The sequence below is a fragment of the Podarcis pityusensis genome (assembly GCF_964106645.2).
Source record: "Podarcis pityusensis genome assembly, chromosome: 9".
NCBI classification, from domain to species: Eukaryota; Metazoa; Chordata; class Lepidosauria; order Squamata; family Lacertidae; genus Podarcis; species Podarcis pityusensis.
This window is the reverse complement of record NC_138034.1, coordinates 35,198,343-35,220,500: the sequence shown is the minus strand read 5'-3', so window position 1 is coordinate 35,220,500 and position 22,158 is coordinate 35,198,343. Positions and strand designations below refer to the sequence as shown.

At 41.3% G+C, this 22,158-nt stretch overlaps 1 long non-coding RNA gene across 1 annotated transcript in view; it reads left to right on the top strand.

Moving 5' to 3' along the window:
- The window catches only part of LOC308485788, a 55,729-nt gene extending 36,255 nt beyond the window's left edge, over nucleotides 1–19,474 (top strand). Inside the window, exon 3 of the long non-coding RNA XR_013990779.1 lies at nucleotides 18,763–19,474. This is a non-coding gene — a long non-coding RNA (uncharacterized lncRNA). The remainder of the gene's footprint in view (nucleotides 1–18,762) is intronic.
- The last annotated feature ends 2,684 nt before the right edge of the window (nucleotides 19,475–22,158 follow it).

Below are 22,158 nucleotides of genomic sequence, written 5' to 3'. Positions count from 1 at the left end.
TTTGAGACAGGTGCCAGTTGGTGGGCTAGACAGGCCATTAATCTGATGCAGTCTAAGGTCACTCTTTAAATTCTCATATAGCGAAAACTGTCATTGATATAAAAGGCGGAATTAGAGCGTGTGAGGTGATTTAGTAATTGGCATTACAGTACCCTGGCTAGAATTCTGATGCTCTGCTATCTTAAAACAAACCATCATTAGATTTCTAATGCTCTTATATGAGCTGTACCACCAGAACATTAAAAATCTATTCTATTTTACTGACTCTACAGCACTAAACTTAAGCAAAAGGCAGTAAAATGTGTGTGACACACACACACACACACACACACCCCATGTCCTGATTTTCCAGGGACAGCCCCTGAACTACGAAAGCCATCCTGTCTTCTGATTTGATCCTAGAATGTCCCTATTTCCTCCATCTGTGCTGTTGCCGCTGAGCTTGTGGAAGAGGATGAGCCAGCTCTTGTCCCAAGTGGTGACTACAGCTACTTGAGAGCATCCCGTTGCCTTTCCATGGCCTCTCCTGCCAGCCTCCTCCCTTGCTCTGCTGCAGAGAGGAAGAGAGGCTGCCGCTGCCATGGACCAGCCCCGGCTGCATTAGTAAAACTAATGCAATAAACCTCAAATCTGAATACTATCATGGCTTCTGCTTTAAAAGACCAAGTGTACATGGCTTAATATATTTTGTCACCACCCTGCTTCCGATGCCATGGTACATAAGGTTGTATTCAACAAATATTTACTCAGAGTAGACCCACTGAAATTACTGAACCTCAGTTAGATATGGCCATTAATTTCATTGGGTCTGCTCTGAATGATAATTGACAGCAACCGAGGACTTCCGGGGAGGCGCCTCCAGCAATGGCGGAATTCCTCTGACCGGGAGGAATTTGCTCCGATGGAATCTGGATCTGGCCGCCACGGCGAAGGCAGAGACCCATAAAAATCACAGGCGGGAGAAGCCTGGGGGCGTGGGATTCGGCGGGCACCTTTTGCGCCTCCCCTACTCGCGGGGAAACCCGGGATCGGGGATCCGGAGCGATGCGGGGTGAGCGGCGCGGTGCTTCGAATCGTCTGCTTCTTCCACGGAGCGAAGCCGCATAGCTGTTGTCGGAGAGCGCTGACTTTTTCCTGTGGACAATTTGACTCTAAAGTAATTACCCGTGAGTAGAGCTGAAACGGGAGAATTGGATGTTTAAATGTTTAATTTGGCATCGTAACGGGGAGGTTCAAAACAGGAAGTCCACCTTCCCCTTTTGTAAATAGAGGCAATAAGGTTGCAAGCTGAAGTCTTGGAAAGCCTTTTGCAAAAGACTAAATTTCCATCGGTAAAGAACATTAAATTCCCCCCTTGGAGGCAGGAGAAGAGGGGGGATTGTACCTTTCTGAAGAAACCAGAGGCCTTTCACCTGAGCATGGTCGGCCAATTGGTCCCAAAGAAGGACAGAACCTCTTTTTTTGTTCTTTTTATGTATGCAACAACAGCAGCAAGAATACTCATCGCGAAGTATTGGAAGATACAAGATTCACCCACCCAAGAAGAATGGCAGATGAAGTGGATGGACTATATGGAACTGGCGGAAATGACTGGCAAAATCCGAGACCAGGGAGAAGAGTCGGTGGAAGAAGACTGGAAAAAGTTTAAAGACTATTGACAGAAATACTGTAAAATTAATGAATGTTAGGAAAATGTTGGAATGAAGTTATATGGCTTTAGTAGAAATGTTATAAGGAATTAAGTATAAATAGATTAATAGAGTGTTAAAGGAAAAAATAAGGTTAGAATGTGTTAAGATAATTATAGGATAGAAAACAGAGGAAGATGGAAAGGAATTGCTGAAACAATTAACAGATGTGGAATACAAAAAGGGAGGTGTGAGAAGATCGTGGAAATAAGTGAATGAAAGATAAGATAATGAAATTGTTTGATGTATTTTAAATGGGTTTTGTTTTTGTTTTGTTAGTTTTATGTGTTTTTGTATTGTATTGTATTGTTGTTGTTTTTAGTAGTGTTGTGTTTAAACTGTTGGAAAATTAATAAATATTATTTTTTTTAAAAAAAGATAATTGACTGCAACCTATAATAAGCAATGTTAAGTCATTTTGTTTTGAAGACAGACAATTCCAAGAGTAATGTTCCCTCGGCCTGGCCTTAAAAATGCAGCAATTATAATTTCTAAGGTGTATCCATTATTACACACAGAGTAGCCCCATTGAAATCAATGTACTTACCTTAGTAAATGCTAAGTTAAGCATTGGTTTCTTTTTATGACTTAGCCTGATACTATCCAGGAAAAAACAACGATTTGCTACCCATTCATGATACTCAAAAACAGCTGCCTGAAGCAGATGCCCCACTCTGCCCAATGGTAGAGCCAGGCCAGGCTGTGTGTGAGGAGGATTACATCTTTACACCTGATATGATTTGTTAGACATCACAAACTACTAGTTATCTTTAAAATCCTTAATGGCTTTAATTTCTTTTAAAATGATGTCTAAGGTGATACTTTCATTTCTGTCTTATTATAAGTGACTTTGTTACATCTGTCATAATAAATGATAAATTACAGTCTTTTTACCAAGGGGAATGATAACTGTTAAGATGTAAGTGATTTTTTAAAACTACTGTTTTAAAAACTTCCCTTTACTACTGTAATTGTGATACTTGAGGCCTTGAACCTTCTTCCTTTCAAGAAGAAAAGGAAATTGTCAATTATTGAATGAAAATAATATCAGGTTATTAAAACATATTTACTACAAAACAATAGAGATTTGAAAGTGAAAGCATCAGGAATCTCTGGAGAGAACCTTTTAAATCTGTATTCTTCTCTGCAGTGAACACCGTCTGATTATTGTTATTGAACAATTGGCAATTTATCACACATTACATGATGATGATGATGATTATTTCTATACAGCCCTTCATCTGAGGATCACAGGGAAGTTTACAACATAAAAACACTAAAATATGTACCATAATAACAGACAAACAAAATATACCCTCACACCCACAGTTTTAAAGGCTGTAGAAGAATTTAATTAGCCAAAAGCTTGACATAAACTTCTGCTGATTTCACATTCAGACCAGAAGATGTTATAAAATGGCTACAGAAAGCCATTTCCCAAAATGTCACACAAAACAATTCTTCTTGCTTTCCCAGGGCTTTATAAACAGTTTTCTAAAAGACAGTTTGGAAAGGTGATTGATAGGAAGGAAACAGTTGTACAACCATTTTGCCCTGTGAAAGCCATTTCTGCAGCTCCCCCCCCCCCCCGAAATATGTGTTTGAACTGCAGAAGTAAAGCAATTGAACTATTTTTTTTTTCAGAAAGCCCACAAGTCTGAGGCTGGAAAGGGGTCAGTATTTCCATACGTATTGCGATTTCTTTTGTTTCAGTGACAGCTGCCATTTGATGACAGTTTCTAAAATTGCCATCAGTTGTTGTTGTTTTTTTATTCATGGGAATTACTTCTCAACATATGAATGGAAAATGCATAAACAGTACAATCCAATAAAAGTTTATTCAAAAGTTGGTCCCACTGAGTTCAATGGGCCTGACTCACAGATGAGTGTCTATAGGGCTTCAGCCGTCAAACTGGGATCCTTGATCCTAGTGGCATTACCTGTGGCACCATGGGATACTTCGGGAGGAAGGGCAGGATATGAATTTAATAAATAAAAATAAGCTTCCTGTCCTTTTATAAAGATCACTGTCATTATGAGTGTAAACAAAATAAAAAAATCCCTTCCAGTAGCACCTTAGAGACCAACTAAGTTTGTTATTGGTGTGAGCTTTCGTGTGCATGCACACGTCTTCAGATGAGTGTAATATGCTTTGCAGATGTCACATTCAACAAGCCAACATGAGTGGCAATGCATGAAGAGGCTGATTGCTTTTCAGGATCTAGCACACTAAGCCCTCCATGCAACCTTTCCTTGCCCTATTTAGATTAGATTGAGAATTTCAAGGCAGATAGGTCAGTATTTGTTGCAAACTATCCAAGGGAAACCTGGTTAGATTTTTGAAGCAAATGGACTTCTTAAATACAGCACCATACATCATACAAAGCAGGGGTACGGAGCCTCAACCCTGGAGGCCAAATGTAGCACTCTCCATCTAACCCTTGGGACTCCGCCCTTTCCCTAGGCCACACCCTCTTTCACCAGCCCTGCCTCCAGTTTTTGCCTTGCTGGGATTGGTTCTTGAGGTATGATCATGCCTCTTGTTCATTGGATAGAGAATAGGGAGGTGTGATTGGGGTGTTGGGCAGAAACCTCTGGTTTTGCATGATTAGAATTTAGGCTACAGTACATAAGCTATAGGATGGACATGGGTGGCACTGTGGTCTAAACCACAGAGGCTAGGGCTTGCCGATCAGAAGGTCAGTGGTTTGAATCCCCGCAACAGGCTGAGCTCCCGTTGCTCGGTCCCTGCTCCTGCCAACCTAGCAGTTCGAAAGCACGTCAAAGTACAAGTAGATCAATAGGTACCACTCTGGCGGGAACGTAAACGGCATTTCCGTGTGCTGCTCTGATTTGCCATAAGCGGCTTAGTCATGCTAGCCACATGACCCAGAAGCTGTATGCCGCAACCCCAGAGTCGGTCACGACTGGACCTAATGGTCAGGTGTCCCTTTACATAAGCTATGAATCAAATTTGTATATCTGCCCACTGCTTTCCTCTGGAATCACTCACCAGAGGTTGCCCCTCAAGAGAAATGTGGTCCTGAATATTACCCCAAACTGATGTAAGGAGATAATTTGGTTAGCGAGTGTTGCAGGGCGAGGGAGAATGAGTTGTTAATTATGTAAAGGACTTACCTGAGACTAACCAGCCTGAATTGGCAACTGCCTATTTTGTGAGGATTCAGAATACCATCTTTTATTATGATTTACAACTTTGTAGCTTTTCCAAAGCCACTGAGACAGGGTTACAGGTCTCATCAAGCAAATAAATGTTATGCACTACATGAATCTCCAAAAAGGCCATTTCTTCTTCTTCTTCCCCTAACAGATTACTGCCACTTGGGGAAGAGCAGTATGTGTGCACTTATGTGTTTCCCTCTTTGGGATCAAATCGCATAAAAAATTCATTCTGACCAAAGTTTTATTGCATATGATACATTGGAGAAGGCACTGGTATAGGTTCTAAAAGATCCTGCCATTGAGTAGTCACCAGGCATTCTTTATGCCTACCTCTGGTGCTCTGCCCCCCAAAAGATGAAGAAGTTTGTTGTTTTAAAAATATCTCTCTCACTCTTGTCACAGTTTCTATTGCCTTTTGATGATGACAAAGAACTTTTTACAAGATTTCCCCCCCCACCCCGCCTGGATTTCATCAATAGAAATATATTTGTCTTCCATCAAGAAGTTGTCAATGGATGTATTTCCTATATGGCAATGAGCAGCAGTTGGTGATGGGGTGGGGGAGGAAAGTATTTGGAATGTGGATCTATGAACATTTCTGTTGCTGTTATACCCAAGATGGGTGGGGTATAAATTTATTATTATTATTATTATTATTATTATTATTATTATTATTATTTTGTTGTTGTTTCAGAACTGCTTAGTCAGTAGTTCTTTTCCAAATGACCTACTTCCCATTCTAGATCCACAACAGAAAAATACAAAATGTGTTACTGCAGAAATTGTGGAATATTTTTTTTTTGACTGGGGTACTGCTGAAGGAAGGAAATACATCACATCTTGCTATTAAGGCTTCAGAATTCAAGAATCCTATACACTGATGCAAAATGTGTATTTATGTGTTAATATAGGTTGATTACTTTCCCTCTAGCTGAAGCCACTTGTGCCTCTTGGAATGCCACTCTGGGAAATCCTGTGATTTGTTGGTTTTGATCCTCTCTGTGTGTGCATGGAAGGCTTCATTGGAAGGAGATGGAAAATTCCTCTTGTGTAGTACTCTTAGAATCACAAAATTTTAGAGCTAGAAGTTATCTATTTCACCCCCTGCAATGCAGGTATCTCCATTAGATCATACATGACAGATAGTCATCCAACCTCTTAAAAACCTCCAAGGAAAGAGTCCACCACCTCTTGGCAAAGTCCACTGTCAAACAGCTCAGAAAGTTTTTTCCCCAAGGTTTCACCAGAATCTCCTTTCTTGTCACTTGAATCCATTGGTTCAGGTCCTAGCCTTCGAAGCAGAAGAGAAAAGCTTGCTTCATCCTTCACGTGACAGCTTTTTAGATATTTGAAGATGGCTATCAAACAGTCTCTCAGTTTACCAGGCTAAACATACCCAATTCCCTTACACATTTCTCATAAGGCTTGGTTTCCAGTCCCTTGATCATCTTGGTTGCCCTCCTCTGCACACGTTCCAGCTTGTCAATATGTTCCAGCTTGTGGTACCCAGAACTGGACACTGTACTCCATGTGTTGTCTGACAAAGGCGGAATATAGCAGTACTATTACTTCCCTTGATCAGGACACTATATCAGGACACTATACTTCATGTAACTCTTTTGATCCTGTCCAAGTTTTACACCTGGTAGAAATCTGATGTCTGCCTTCAGGCACTATAGTACTCCAGAAACCAAATACAGCAGTGCTGAGAGTGGGAAAAAGAAAGCTCTGGTCTGTCTCCCACCCCATTGGTCGCAGTCTCCACCACCCTCCATGAGATGGAGGTGACTATCTGAAGTCTGGAGGCCCCTGGACTCAAGAAGGCTGCTTGTGTAACGTACAACCCTTGAAAATCAGAGCTCTAAATTTCACTGGAACTTTCACAAGTATCTCTGCTGCAGTCAATTGTCTCCCATCTCATGGAGGAAGATGTGGACCATGGCTGGGACAAAAAGTCACCACTCTTGCCTGTGCTCTCAGCATTTCTGTTTCAGGATTACAGCAACATTTCAATACAGAGTTTATTTTTACTTTTATCCTGACCTCCTGTAATGATGGATGGTTCATTTGGGAAGATGAGATACTGTCCTGCCCATCTCAGTCTCAACCAGTCCCCACATGCCGGCTGGACTCCTTACTGCCAATCGGGAGGGGTGGCGGCACTCATGAGTGTAGCCAAGGGGGGCAGGGGCAGCTGCCCCCCCAGATCACGTAAAAAAATAGAAATACTTAACTAACTGACCAATCACATTGGTTCTGCCCTCCCCTGACAAAAGTCCTGCCCCTCCCTAACAAAAATCCTGGCTATGCCCATGGTGGCACTGGTAACCACTTCTACCTCCTCAGTCCCAGTTTGGTTCCTGTGTAACTCAATTATTTGGCTCTGTCTGTCAGTAGCTTCAGCTCCACTTGTGTTTGGTTTCCCTGCCCTACGACTCTCAATAGGCATGAGATACCACTATATTCCAAGACAGCCGTACCTTGGTTCTCAAAAGGAATCCATTCCGGAAGTCCGTTTGACTTCTGAAAACATTCGAAAACCAAGGCGCAACTTCCGATTGGCTGCAGGAGCTTCCTGCACTCAATTGGAAGCTGTGGAAGCCGAGTTGGACGTCCGGCTTCCAAAAGACGTTCGCAAACCGGAACACTTACTTCTGGATTTGCGGCATTCAGGAGCCAAAAGGTTTGAGTCACAAGGCCTTCGAGAACCAAGGTACGACTGTACAAGGAAAAAGGGACAAAATATTACACAAATGTATTTGTTGCCACCACTGTTCTAATAAAAAGTTATACCATAGTAATACCATAGTAATAATAATAATTTCTCTCCTCATTTCTACATGAAATGGGTAGATATTCTTCCATGCCAAAAAGGTGTTACTCCTGTTGCCTTTGGCAGATATCTACCTGTTGCTACACCTGCTGAGAAAGGTAGAAATGGAATAATTTCACATTCACCCAGGAGCAAATTCAGTTCATATCAGCTTTTCAGTCTGTAATGGGTTGCTATACTCAAAGACTGTAAAATGTTACCAATTCTTTCCCTCCTTTTCTCTCTCTCTAGAAGCAATCACACACCTTATCACCAAGAAAAATGACCTCCATGGCAACATGATATAAATTCAGAAACTCACCATGGTCTCAAAGGCTGAACCCACAATGGGATTCAAAGTTATGGCACTAAAGACTGTAGAGGATCAGCGAACTAAGGCAGGAAGCATTAGTGTGTTAAGCAATCATTTCAACTCCTTTTCTCCCATTTCATTTTTCATACTCTGAGATTCTCACGAAAAAGACCTTTTGCAGTCAACAGATATCAATGTCTGAATCATTTAATCAGTATATCAATCGATATTACGAAAATCAATACAACAATCGCAGGTGTTCTTAAGTGCTTTCCAGAGATTTTAAAAACTAAATATACTGAGGTTTCATGAAAACCATATTGGCAGAACACCCCTATGACATATAGCTTAAATGTTTCACTTACTTGTAATGTGTCTTCAAAAGTTTAGTCGCAACTATATCGTCCTTAGTTTGATGGAAAAGGAGCCAGAGCAGGAAGTAGCAACGGCAAAGGAGTATTTCCTTAAATGTTTTAGTTGTTTAGATGTTCAGTATTAACAGCTAACTAGTATCAGTGGGTGGTGTTAGCCCTGTTCCAGCATTTGGGGCAAATGTGTGTGGCCTTGAATGGGGGAAGAGACCATGTGAGCAAGTCTGCTCCCCAACATCCCAGGATATATCCATTCCACTGTAAACCTTTTTGAATTCAGCATGAAGACCTGAAGGCAGATTTTAAGGGTGAACTCACTTAGAAGCCATCCTGGAATAAGGGTTCCTGATAGCAGGGAAACTTCAGCAGCAGAACACGTCTAGAATCTCACCTCAGGCCCATATGTAGATGTGTGTACACGCATGCACATATACCCAATCAATGTGTATTTTGGGGGGTCCTGTGTTAAGAGTCATAGCAAGTCACAGGACAAATTGTAACTTTAAAACACATTCAAAACACATCCTTTCCCCTCATTTGTTAAGGGTTGCTGGGAACTGTAACTCTACAAGGGGTAAACTACAGGGCCCAGAATTATTTGAGGAAAATAATGTGCTTCAACTATGCTTTAAAGGTATAGGGTGTATGCAACCTTAGTTACATTTATACTAGGGGAGATTATCTATCAGACTAAAGCTTAGAATCACCAAGTATACAAAAATAGAGAGATGGACTGGTATGTAAGTTGCTCCAGAAATAAAAGATTACAATGGCAGCATTAAAATTGGTCTGGGAACTTTAGGATTAAATAGAAATGAATGGCTGAGACAGGAGGATCTTGATACAAAATATTGCAAGGGAAGTGTGATACATACTAGCAGGCGAGCATGGTGAGCCAAATTGGACTGGGAGGTTGAATAAAACAGCACTGGATAGAAGCAGTGCAGCTTGATTTGCTCAGAAACTAGAATAGGAACAAGATTTGCAGGAGAAGGCAGATTTCAGTTTATGAATTCTATTTTTTTTAACTAGAACTCTGAGGTCCACCAATGTGGAGTTAAGTGCAGCAGACATACACTAAGAATTAAATAATTTTTAGGCCAGGAATTTGTTTGGGCTTTTCTAATACTAGACTTGAACAGAGCTCACAGTTCTTCTGCACATGAATTCACTCCTGGATACCTCTCCAGCTTTCATTATTTCAGGAATATAATTTAGAAGAGGGGAAGTTATGTTGTTGCTATTGATAAATGATTGGAAGTGAATCTGCTACAAATAACCCAGAGTTCCAGAAGTAGAATGTGATCTACCATCTGTCAACTGCTGATTAGAGAACATACACTTCACTAAAATGAAGAGAGGAAAGCACGCTTTTTCTTCAGGGGTAGAAACTTGTGGACTACCTTAGGTGCTAAGTCATCAGAGTTGTTTGGGCAATTTACAATGGACAACAGAGGATTCAGGTGAAGTCCTTCTGGTTCCTTGATCACTCTTTGGTGGGAGTTCTCTTCAGAGTGAGATATTTGGCAGGAGGAAAACAAGGCTGTGTGTACCCATGGGTTCTCTTAGTTCCATAACCAAGAGTACAAAATAACAACAATGACACTCATGGTCTCTTCTAACTCTTCAATTCTATGATTCTATGAGGCAATGAAGCCTGGAGGTTAGGAGATAAGAAGGGGAACCAGACTAGAAAAGAGAACCCATGAGGATACAACACTTAATTTCAAGGGAAATAATTCTTAAAGGTTAGGTTACTTAGGGAGAGAAGGGAGAGAACAAAGGACCAAGGAACAGATTGTGCTGTTTAGGCAACTGGGTATTCAGATATTCTGTCATGGGCTTTTCAAGTAAATAAAATGCAGATTGAAAATGGAGGGTTGTGTGCAAAAGGAACTGAATGTTACACCATGGTAATGGATACTAATGTGCATACTGGTTGGTGGTAATGTTGGTGGCATGTAGCTTTGGGGCTCTAATGCTAAGTAACTTAGGTCATGCCACAGATGACTTAATGGAGTTAGAGGTGAGGCAGAAGGAGAGAGACATTTGTGTGTCCTGGAGGCCTCATGCTGATATGTATCACTGGGGAGAGTATCAATCTGAATCAAGGTCAGCAAATGCAATCTAGATCTTTCTATGCCCTGTGCATCTGAGTCCTTGTTTTGCACTTTCTTGGAAGCCTAGAGTCTTCCAGAGTGAAGAGGCTAAGGGGGTATTCAAAATGTCAGTGAGGTCAAGCTCACTAATAAAACATTAAAAGGTGCACACAAATATATGTAAAATAAGTATGGTGAAAATTAGAGACTTTGAGCTGGATTCAGCTAATTGGTCCTGCTAACAGAAGCCTGCTCAAGGACGTCTGCTGGTGCAAAGGGGCTTCTCCCCCCGGTGTCCCCCTAAGTTGACTCTGGGGGATTAGGAGAACAGCATATGGTGGGAAGTGATGAGAGTGTTAAGAAAGTAGAAATTCTTGTGCTGATGGACCATTTACAACAGTGCAACATCGAATCCTTCCCTTTATATAGAATTATTGGTGTTCTAATGCCTTTTTTTTTGTTGTGGTAAAGGAAGATGGCTTTGGTGCTGCAGGATAATGAAGCTGCCACTTCAGCTCGTTAGACAAAAATTCTTTGGTTCTTGTACTTTTACTCTCATAATGCTCAACCGTCAGTAGAATGCCTTAATCTTCTTTTTAAAAAAATAACCATATCTTATGTAGTTTGCTACATAAAAGATTTGAGTTCATCCTAAAGCATTCTGAAGCTACATTTACGAGTTAGGATCTCATTGTTATTTCAGATATAGGCGTGCTGTAGTTGCTTTTGAGAAAGGCCACAACATTTTGAAATGTTTGTTGTTTGCATTAGAACCAATGGCTTCATTCAGTGTGGGTTATTTTGTGAACCTGATGACAATAGTACATTTCTATGCTACCATCTGAGGACTACCTACCCACTTTCTTTCAAGGCCAAACCTTCACCCACTTAGGGTCTTTATCACATATACAACATTTATCATTATAGTAGCTGAAACGTTGTTTGTTTATTCTTGACTATGAAATTCAGTCTCTGAAATTCAGAGACTGAATGTTAATAACTTAATTACGGTAGTATCACTCTCAAGGTTCTATGTTATCATCTTATGAGGATTTTTAACATGAGTCTGCAGTTGCTGCTTGGGCAAGAGAGGCGGGGGAAAGAAGCCTAGAGGCTGGATTGTGCTTAGGAGAACAGTGCACAGTTCATTCACTAAATCTGAATACTTCACAGATGAGTAGAGACAGAGTCACTCCTTTTACTCTGTGCACTGACCTGCCTCTGCCTGGGGGAGGGGGGGGGAGAGAGAAAGAAGGTAAAGACAGAAAACAGTATACAGGCAAAGAAAAACCATATAGATTATATAAGCACCCTCTTTAATTTACTTACACAATGGCATGAATTATTATTATTATTATTATTATTATTATTATTATTATTATTATTATATCATTATTACCTTTTACACATGTCTCATGATAAGTAACAAACATACTACAAAATCAGCTAAACTATTTTTAAAAACAGCACAAAGAACAGCTGAGGGTAACTTCACAATCAATACGAAACAAACACCTAAAGCAGAAACCTTTTCACCCATTAGGAAAATCTGGTCAGAATTTACCCCCTTTGTGGCACCTGGAATAAGAAGCATAAACTGGCCTTATCTGTATTGACTCCCTGCCTAGTATTATTTAGTCTTTCATTGGGTGTGAAACTGATGTGTCACCCAAACACCAGATGTGGCCCCAACAGTTCACTTTGGTGGAAATGGATGTATCATCCCAATACCAGCTGTGATTTATGTAACCCCAAAGGTATATAAATGCCTAGAACAGCTCTCTTAGTAGGGACCTCTATGCCAAGCTATCTCCAATAGCACCAGGGTCATAAGAAAATGGCAGTGCTGTGTAGTTTTCTTTGGGTTGTTTTGGCTTCACCCCATTTATGTGCTCATTGTTTTACTTCAATTCTTTGGTAATGCTGTGCCTAATTTTAATATCCAAAAAGAACCACCCCTTCTCTGGCAATACTCTGACTGTGTGTGTTCATGATGTACATAGATCAGAGCTTGGCAGAAGATATATTGGGATGCACTCTGGGTGATTTGCAGTAAATTGTCAAGGATTTCTGACTTCCAATATTTAATAATAGCAACAACCAAATACATTCTCCCACTCTAAATCAAACCGTTGAAATGATGAGACCGGGAAGGGGGTGGTCAGTAACAAAGAGTAGATTTTTGTATGCATAAACTCTGAACTCTGTTCAGTTCTGGTACTTAAAAAACCCAAACAGATTCCAAGTCTTATTGAATGTCTGTTGCACTTCACTCCATGTTGATAGAGCCTGGGTGAATAAAGTAGATTGCATAAGCATAAAGTCTGCCCCCTCCCAGCCCCCCAATATAGATATAGATAAAGTATAGGAGGAATGGTTCATTTATTTTGATGGTGGCTTAACAGGATCATCATTTAGTTCCCCAAACTAGTGTAATTTAGAATTTTGTTCTTCACTGTTTTGTTTTTTTAAGGAAGTATGAAATGGATGCAGAATAGCTCTCGATCTCTTCCATGAACCATTTTAACAACAGAGCCATTATTTAGAGAAGATTAGGTGGGTAAAACTGCAGGAGCCTGATACATGAATGATTCATTTCACATATAAGTAGAACTTTTCTGAATTTCACGGCACTATAAAGGATAAAAGTCTGCACCCTAAGTACAAACTTTCTTAGGCATACCCAAGGCAAACCTAGATATTTGCTTCAAACAAAGCTGGTAAACCAGATTTCCAAAGAATATTAAATGTTAAATTTGGAGGCAGAACAAACAAGGCAAAATGTCATTTGAGGTTCTTTTTAAAAGATTATCTGTGTGACCTGGATGGCAGAGTGAAAAAGCAATTAAGTGAAAACAAATGGAAATTAATTATTTTTAGCAATCAGAACCCAGGAAAGATATTCAATACTCTAAATGAAACTGTGATGGGGTAAAGAAAGGTGGGGCAAGAACTTGGATTTTAACACAGGAAATAATAAATCCTGAAAATCAGATCAGGCTTAGAGACAAATGACCAATCTGCACACAAGGTCATATTAACAGAATTATTGAATAAATATAATTTATACAGCATCGTTAATATGCACAGGACTTCAATATATTTCTATCAGCAATCCTTTACAGCTCACCATTCTTATAATGTAGAACTGAGATGGAGAGAATAACGCACCCTTTAAGGCCATTTAATGAAGCTGTGGCTGGAAGAGGATCTGACCACGGATCTTTCCAGCCCACAGCTAAGGCTGAACCAGGTCAAGCTGGCTCACAGAAGCAACATGAAGAAATAGTATGAGTCATGCCTATGAGTCGTGGGGTTTGTGGCATGCCTGTATTCCATCCGTTTTGAAAGGCACACCATATTGAATGACTGTGTCACTCTACACAGAGAACACCTGATGGGACTACAGTGATACCAAATAACTAAGCTACATGAAGTTAAAGAAAAGACTATGAGAGAGCCGTTAGAATGTAGTGTTTAGTGTGTTGGATCAGGATCAAGGAGGACGAGGTTTAATTTCTGGCATGCTTGGTGACCTTGGGCCAATCACACATTCCCAGCCCAACCTATTTACAGGATGTTTGTTGTTGTGAGGATAAGGGAAATGGAAATACCATGTTGCCCCCAAGGATGAGTGGGGTGTAAATTATTATTATTATTAATGAAATAGTAATAATAATGCAACCCCACAAGTGTTAAATGGACTACATTTGTTCAAATCAAATACATAAGAATACTATGACTCCATTAAGCAAACTTCAGGAAATCAGCAGTATGGAAAGCAAATGTATAATAAAGACTGGAGGATATTTTCATGCTGGCCAAAAGCTCAAGTGTAAAAGAAATTCATTTTGATGTGTCCAAGTAAAGAAAGAAAAAACTATTTGTATAAGGAGTTTAGTATTTTAGCAATGGATTTAGCAATGGATTTGGGCAGAAAACTGCTATCAAAAAGTGGAGGTAGGATGAAAATGATTGCATTAAAAAAAGCCCCTTGGGATCTGTTTGCAGACAAGGTAGTTTGGAGAGCTCTGATACAAAAGGTAGAAGGTCAGACTATAATCAACCGAAAAGAAGCCTTTACACAGTGCCAGATGGTTGTTCTCTGCAAAAATGTCTAATTATATTTAATATACCTTTTAGGAAAGACATCAGACTAAAGTATTTGGTTTTGCTATAGCCCTGTTAGCAAACTGAAGGAAGAGATAATTTTGACTCTGTATGGAGACAAAAGGACACAATGCATTTTTTTCCTTCTGGGGAGCAGAAACACAGCAGATGATGCAAGAGGATTAAAGGTGAGTTTTATTGTAGGTGGAAAGAATGAGCTAGAGCCATCAGACCTAACGACTTCAGCAAACGTGAAATGGAGTTATTAGACGAAGATGGAAATAACTCTAATAAAAAAAAGCAGAAGACAGTAAAGTTAGTGAGATTAACAAGCTGGAAAATAACATCAAAGCATAAATGCATAAAAGAGAAGACATTGTTGTTTATGAACCCATAATCCATTAGTTAAGACAGTTGCCGAGCCAATAGCTTTTAACAGGAATTTTATGTATAAGAAAACGAAATGAATACTCAAGGAAATATGTAGGGTTGCGGCAGGGAGAATGTGAGCAACTCCTTTTTTATCTTTGATTTTTCCCTCTCCTCAATCATGTGTGAACCCTAGTCTTAAGGACTTGGACCTGCAAAATATTCCAGTATATTCCCATCCCCCAAGAGGAGTGCTCCTTTTCTGGGTACTAGGCAGTTCACCACCACTGCCCATGTTGTTTCAACAACTTTTTTTCTCCAGATTTTCACTGTTTGAAATATGGCAACCCTAGGTCTGAGGCTCCAATACTTTGGCCACCTCATGAGAAGAGAAGACTCCCTGGAAAAGACCCTGATGTTGGGAAAGATGGAGGGCACAAGAAGAAGGGGACAACAGAGGACGAGATGGTTGGACAGTGTTGTCGAAGCTACCAGCATGAGTTTGACCAAACTGCGGGAAGCAGTGGAAGACAGGAGTGCCTGGCGTGCTCTGGTCCATGGGGTCACGAAGAGTCGGACACGACTAGACGACTAAACAACAACAACAACAACAACAACAAGCCCTAGGTCATCCACACTTCTGCTTGTCCTGTGCTTAGAAAGCATGGGTCTGAGTGGTTTTCCATTTACCCTGCCACTTTCCTGGGAAAACCTGTTCCTTACCACTGAACCAGAGCAAACAATTGGATTTTCAGTGGATTGATGTGTACTCCAATTCATTAGTAAAGAGTGCCTCAGGATGATGGAGAGAGTGTTTGCTGTGGCCTGTTGGTGTGGTGCTGGTTGCCCTTTTCCTAATAGGAAATGTTATGTGGTGGAGGGGAAAACAAAAATGATGGGTCGAGGAGGCTGGGTCAGTTGTGGGGGAGTAAGAAATGCCCCTATTTTCATCTGAAAGTTGAAGGGTATGAGCATACCTATGCAAAGCCAAATGGGTACTAAATTGTGTGCCCAGAATTCCTGCATGTGAGCATTTCTTCATTCACTGCAGTGTGTGGGTGTGATCTTTGCACATGTTATCTCTTTAACCATGCTGAGTCGTTCCCTCCATGCAAGTGTTTGGGAAACAGCCTGTGGGCAGTTCTGCATTCACACTAGAACATCGATAGCTAGACAGAGGCATGGGTTACTGGTCTTTGGATTTAATAAAGGTGAGGTGTATCGACCTCAAAAGAACTAAAGTTTAATAATTGGGTGCCATGGGATTGTTTTGCTAACTCTCTCTTAGAATGCTGCACAGTGCTGCTGCCATTTGTCTATGAACCATATGTAATTTTGTGAACATTAGCTGAATTAGATTGGTTGATTGAAATGCTATGAGTGAAATGATTTGGTAGAATTAAATGCAGGAGAAATTCCAGCCATTGTTCACTGTTAGCCCAATCACAGTTTTTGCCCTCTTATCTGATCTCAAGGTTTCTTTTCTCCCTGCTTCTTCTTTGCATCTTTAATGCACACTCTCCATATGCCATTTCTGTTTAAGATGGTTCTCCTTGTTTGAACTTATTCCGACATGCTTTTTCTTCAGAGTTAAAGCAGTTGTGTAGTGCTCTGCAGGCAAACAAAGTTTGATCAATACAAAAATAATTTAATATTCCTAGGGCTTGGAAGTTCTAGGGAAATTGCATCAATTTGCTCAGTTGCAAATGTATTGCTATGCACTGCGAAAACAAAGGCAGCACAGCTCCCCAACTCCAGTTGCTGCATACATAACAATTACAACAAGATTATTTCAATCTCCTTGCATCGGAATGTCCCCAACCTGGAATTTTTGGTAGTTTCAGAAGGAAGTGAGTAGGGCCATAACACGTCCTGAGATTGGGGGAGGTGACACTGAGTATGGGGAACAGAATTTCCCATGAGGAATGTGCTCATAATCTTGCATGAATACAAGGTGGCCTTATATATGATTTGGGGTGAGGGGTTTTCATTATTTCCTTCTATTTCTGTTTCTGTTTTTGGAATCCTCTGACAACCCTAGCAGTGATTTCATCACCCCCCCTTTTTTTTTGAGTCACTGCTTTGTGCATATGAGTTTCATTTTTTATGTCGTGTTCCACAGTCCCTTTGGATTGGCCTATCTGGAAAGCCTTTTAGTATGGTATATCCTTTAGGAAGTACCCTTCCTAAAGCCCTCTTTACCTCGTAAACTGCTGCTTAGTCACTTAGTCCTCAGTGGAGACCTTTCTAGTAGTGCTGTGTGCTCCTGAGGTTCATCTTAGGTCCATTAACACCAGCATATTTAGTGATGCAGGTGGTGTTGTAGTCTAAACCACTGAGCCTCTTGGGCTTGCCAATTAGAAGGTTGGCGGTTTGAATCCCTGTGACTGGTTGAGCTCCCGTTGCTCGGTCCAGCTCCTGCCAACATAGCAGTTTGAAAGCACATCAGTGCAAGTAGATAAATAGGTTTCTGTCACAGCGCCGGAAGCAGTTCAGTCATGCTGGCCACATGACCCGGAAACCTGTCTGTGGAAAAATGCTGGCTCCCTTGGCCTGAAAGCGAGATGAGCACCACAACCCAACTCCCAATAAATTTCAAGGAGGCACTAACAGTACTGGCATTTAGACACCTTCCTAAACTTCATCTGCTCACCTATGTTTTCCCTGGAGTGTGAGGGGTGAACCAGCCATGTTAATCTGATTTAATGATTTGTTATGTATCTTGCACTTGTTTAATGAATCAAAACTAAAAAAAAAATCCTTCCACTAGCACCTTAAAAGGTAAAGGTAAAGGTACCCCTGCCCTCACAGGCCAGTCTTGACAGACTCTAGGGTTGTGTGCTCATCTCACTCTATAGGCTGGGAGCCAGCGCTGTCCGCAGACACTTCCAGGTCACGTGGCCAGTGTGACAAGCTGCATCTGGTGAGCCAGCACAGCACACGGAACGCCGTTTACCTTCCCGCTGGTAAGCGGTCCCTATTTATCTACTTGCACCCGGGGGTGCTTTCGAAATGCTAGGTTGGCAGGTGCTGGGACCGAACGACGGGAGCGCACCCCGCCGCGGGGATTCGAACCGCCGACCATGCGGTCGGCAAGTCCTAGGCGCTGAGGTTTAACCCACAGCGCCACCCACGTCCCTGCAAGTAGCACCTTAGAGACCAACTAAGATACCAAAGAAGTATCTGAAGAAGTGTGCATGCACACAAAAGCTCATACCAATAACAAACTTAGTTGGTCTCTAAGTGATGCTTATTGCAATGCAGTGCAATGCAATGCAATGCAATGCAATGCAATGCAATGCAATGCAATGCAATAAAATGCAATAAAATAAAATAAAATAAAATAAAATAAAATAAAATAAAATAAAATAAAATAAAATAAAATAAAATAAAATAAAATAAAATAAAATAAAATGTTTGAAGGCATCCATGCAACAATGACACAGAAGAAAGGCTCGGCAATCATGCATACAGTAACTAGCAGGGACAGCCCTTCCCCATTTCGCTTCCTGAGGCGAAGTGGAAAGGTACCACTGTCCCTGCGCTGCCACCACCTTGTTCACCAGGGTCACACAGCTGCTGCTGCAAGTTCAACAAGATCTCATGAGATGTCACCAGAAGCTGCCACCCCACAACCCCAGGGGCAGGCGGAGGTGCTACCCCACAAGATTCTGCAGCCAAGGTGGCTGCTTCAGTGGTGAATGACTGACTCATTCCAAAGTATGTTTGGCAATATTGGAAAAGCTTGGTACTTGACATTTCCCCCCCTGATACTAGTGATATTTTGATACTGAGAGCATTTCTTTGATTTCTACAGTTTTCAGGCACAACTTGCAAAGGGACTTCGTCGAAAGATAGCTGGAAGAGAGAAGTGCGAAGTTGGAAAGCATAGTTGGAAGAGAGAAATGATCTGGCCTTCATCGAAGCCCAGGGATCAACTCTATTTGAAATGCCAGGAATATATAAAGTGGCAATAACAAGGAAGAGGGGTTCTCTGAGCTCGGGAGAGGCGCAGCACACAGTTCTCCTGTCTTCTCTTGCTCTGTGGTTCTGCTAACTTTTCACATCTAGCAGCAATATTGGCAGAAAGTTGTACTCTGGCAGCACTGGCGAAAAGCATCCAGTCCCCTTTGATTCTGAGTTGCTTGATGGGGGGGGGGGGAGTGATGCTTTCTTGGCACTTGGCTATGGCTGTACAGCAGCCTGTGGCATCTCTGAGCCAACCTCAAAACCAGCTTCTGTGGGAAAAGGAGAGCTGCTGTTTCCCAAGAACTTAGGCTCAGAGGAGATCCCCACAAAACACACCAATTCTTTCCTGATCCTGATCCTACATAAAGAAAGGAAAATGGCAGAGGTAACAAATGGGAGCAAGAAGATTAAAAGACAGAGAAGAGGAAGAACGGTGTGAGATTTTTCCATAGGTAAATACATTTGAATTTTTTTTTTAGTGCTTTTTGCTAGCTCTGAAATCACATTATCCGCCCACACTTCACTATTACCTGCAATGAAACAATAAAGCCTCAAGATAATAATGGCATGAAACAGCATTTTCCTGTAGATTCCTGCTTCCTCTCTCCCCACCCCATTATTACAAATGGTTTGTTGATTGCCAGGCTCTTTCTTTGTGCTAATTCAAATTTTCTACCCCTTCCTGGGCTGCAGCAGTTACCTGGAGCAACACAAACCTTAATGTGCCTGGAATAAAGTCCACATCAAATCTTCAGGCTAAACTGAGAGGAAAATAAAACTGCAAAGATAAAGGAGTTTTAGGTAGAAATAGTTAAGGTAAAATAGGAGAAAAATTAACCATTTACAGTGAATGCAAGTCATTTTTTAAATTTATAAAACTGATAAAGGAACTATGCTTCTAAAAGAAAAAGATGAATGATGGAGGATGGATGGCAGCTAACAGATTGAGGTTGAATCCTGACAAGACAGAAGTACTGTTTTGGGGGGACAGGAGACGGGCAGGTGTGGAGGACTCCCTGGTCCTGAATGGGGTAACTGTGCCCCTGAAGGACCAGGTGCACAGCCTGGGAGTCATTCTGGACTCACAGCTGTCCATGTAGGCACAGGTCAATTCTGTATCCAGGACAGCTGTTTATCAGCTCCATCTGGTATGCAGGCTGAGACCCTACCTGCCCACGGACTGTCTTGCCAGAGTGGTGCATGCTGTAGTTATCTCTCGCTTGGACTACTGCAATGCGCTCTACATGGGGCTACCTTTGAAGGTGACCCGGAAACTACAACTAATCCAGAATGTGGTAGCTAGACTGGTGACTGGGAACAGCTGCCGAGACCACATAACACCGGTCTTGAAAGACCTACACTGGCTCCCAGTATGTTTCCGAGCACAATTCAAAGTGTTGATGTTGACCTATAAAGCCCTAAATGGCCTCGGTCCAGTATACCTGAAGGAGCGTCTCCACACCCATCGTTCTGCCCGGACACTGAGGTCCAGCACCAAGGGCCTTCTGGCGGTTCCCTCCCTGTGAGAAGCCAAGTTACAGGGAACCAGGCAAAGGGCCTTCTCGGTAGTGGCACCCACCCTGTGGAACGCCCTCCCACCAGAAGTCAAAGAGAAAAATAACTACCAGACTTTTAGAAGACATCTGAAGGCAGCCCTGTTTAGGGAAGCTTTTAATGTTTAATAGATTATTGTATTTTAATATTCTGTTGGAAGCCACCCAGAGTGGTGGCTGCTGCTGCTGCTTCTTCTTCTTCTTCTTCTTCTTCTTCTTCTTCTTCTTCTTCTTCTTCTTCGACAAATGAAGGGGGAAATGTATAAGACTAGCAGAGCAATCCCATGGAGGTCAGAGTCAGGGAGGAAGTTACTCATTGTGGAATCCTGCATGACTGAGTCATCAAATCATTGCTAGATACTTTAGAAAAGAAAGTTAAGTTAACCTAAATATGAAGCAGGACACAATCACTTCTGAATCTATAGGCTGCTTTCTGCTGTATGTATGATACTTGGCATCCAGGGAACTCTCTTTTTATACCTATATCTGGATTATGGGCCCAGGGGGATTTCTTTACTGCAGGGTTTGGACTAGATGACCCTTGGCTTAGGACCCTTGCCCCTATGCTTGGGGCAAGTAGTCTTCAGTGAAAAAAAATCAAATATTTGCTTAATTTGTTTATTTTGTGAAATTTAGATCCCACCAGATTGCAAGGGGGGCGGGGTGGGTCAAAGTAGCCTCCAAAGTTTCCCGCCTGACCCTCTCCCTGCAACTCTTGGTAAAACATGATCTGTTATATATTCCAAGCACACCATTGGTGGCTTTGTTGGCAAAATATATCCCACAATGCTTTGGGCATGACCAAAATATGTGCATAATATCAACATGTGCAGCTTTACGTGTCCAGCACATGCTGTTAGATGTTGGATAAATCCAATTTAATCTGGCTGGAGTAAGATACCATCTGAAAAGACGTTTATGATAAAAAAAAAGTCTTTTAAAGTGACCCTGATTGTTTGCTGTGTGATATTTTTCAGAAGCCATTTCCAGATGGTAAGTGAAACATACTGTCCCAGATTTCTTTCCCATTTTAGATTGATTTATAGAATAAGGTGATATGCCTTTTATGCTGATGAAGACAAATACTTAGCAGGTCCTATGGAATATTGATTTGACTAGATGGTTTATCACTATAGTTCTTGAGACACAAGAACACTCTCTAAAAGCAATCTAATTGCACTAGAGAAACCGGTACCCTTTAATCAGTAACCTTAAGTGCTTCATAATGTACACCCAGAAGCAGCTAATCCAGGTATCTGAGAACTTGAGAAATGCTACATCATGAAAACTGATGGCATAATTTCCCTTGTAGCATACAGGGTGTATAAAGTTGGAATGCAAGTGATATTATAACAATACACTGTATCTTACTGAAGTCTTAAAAGGCTGGCAAAATATTATGCTGCATTATTACATTCATTCACATGTTATGGCATTTGTTGCCTTGAGTCTTTGGGCAGAAGATCAAAATAAAATAAATAATTAGCTTGTGTCTCTGTGTTGGTACCTGTAGAAAATCACATTGAAGTGTTTGAACTTTTAATAGACCACAGTACATCATGCATTTAACTGTATTCATGCTTGAGAGCTAATGCTGTCAGCCTAGGGATCATTTGTTACTGTCAGCCTCTGTACTAACTATATTTTGACTTCACCCCCCCCCCCAAAGGCACACTCCTACATTGTCTCCT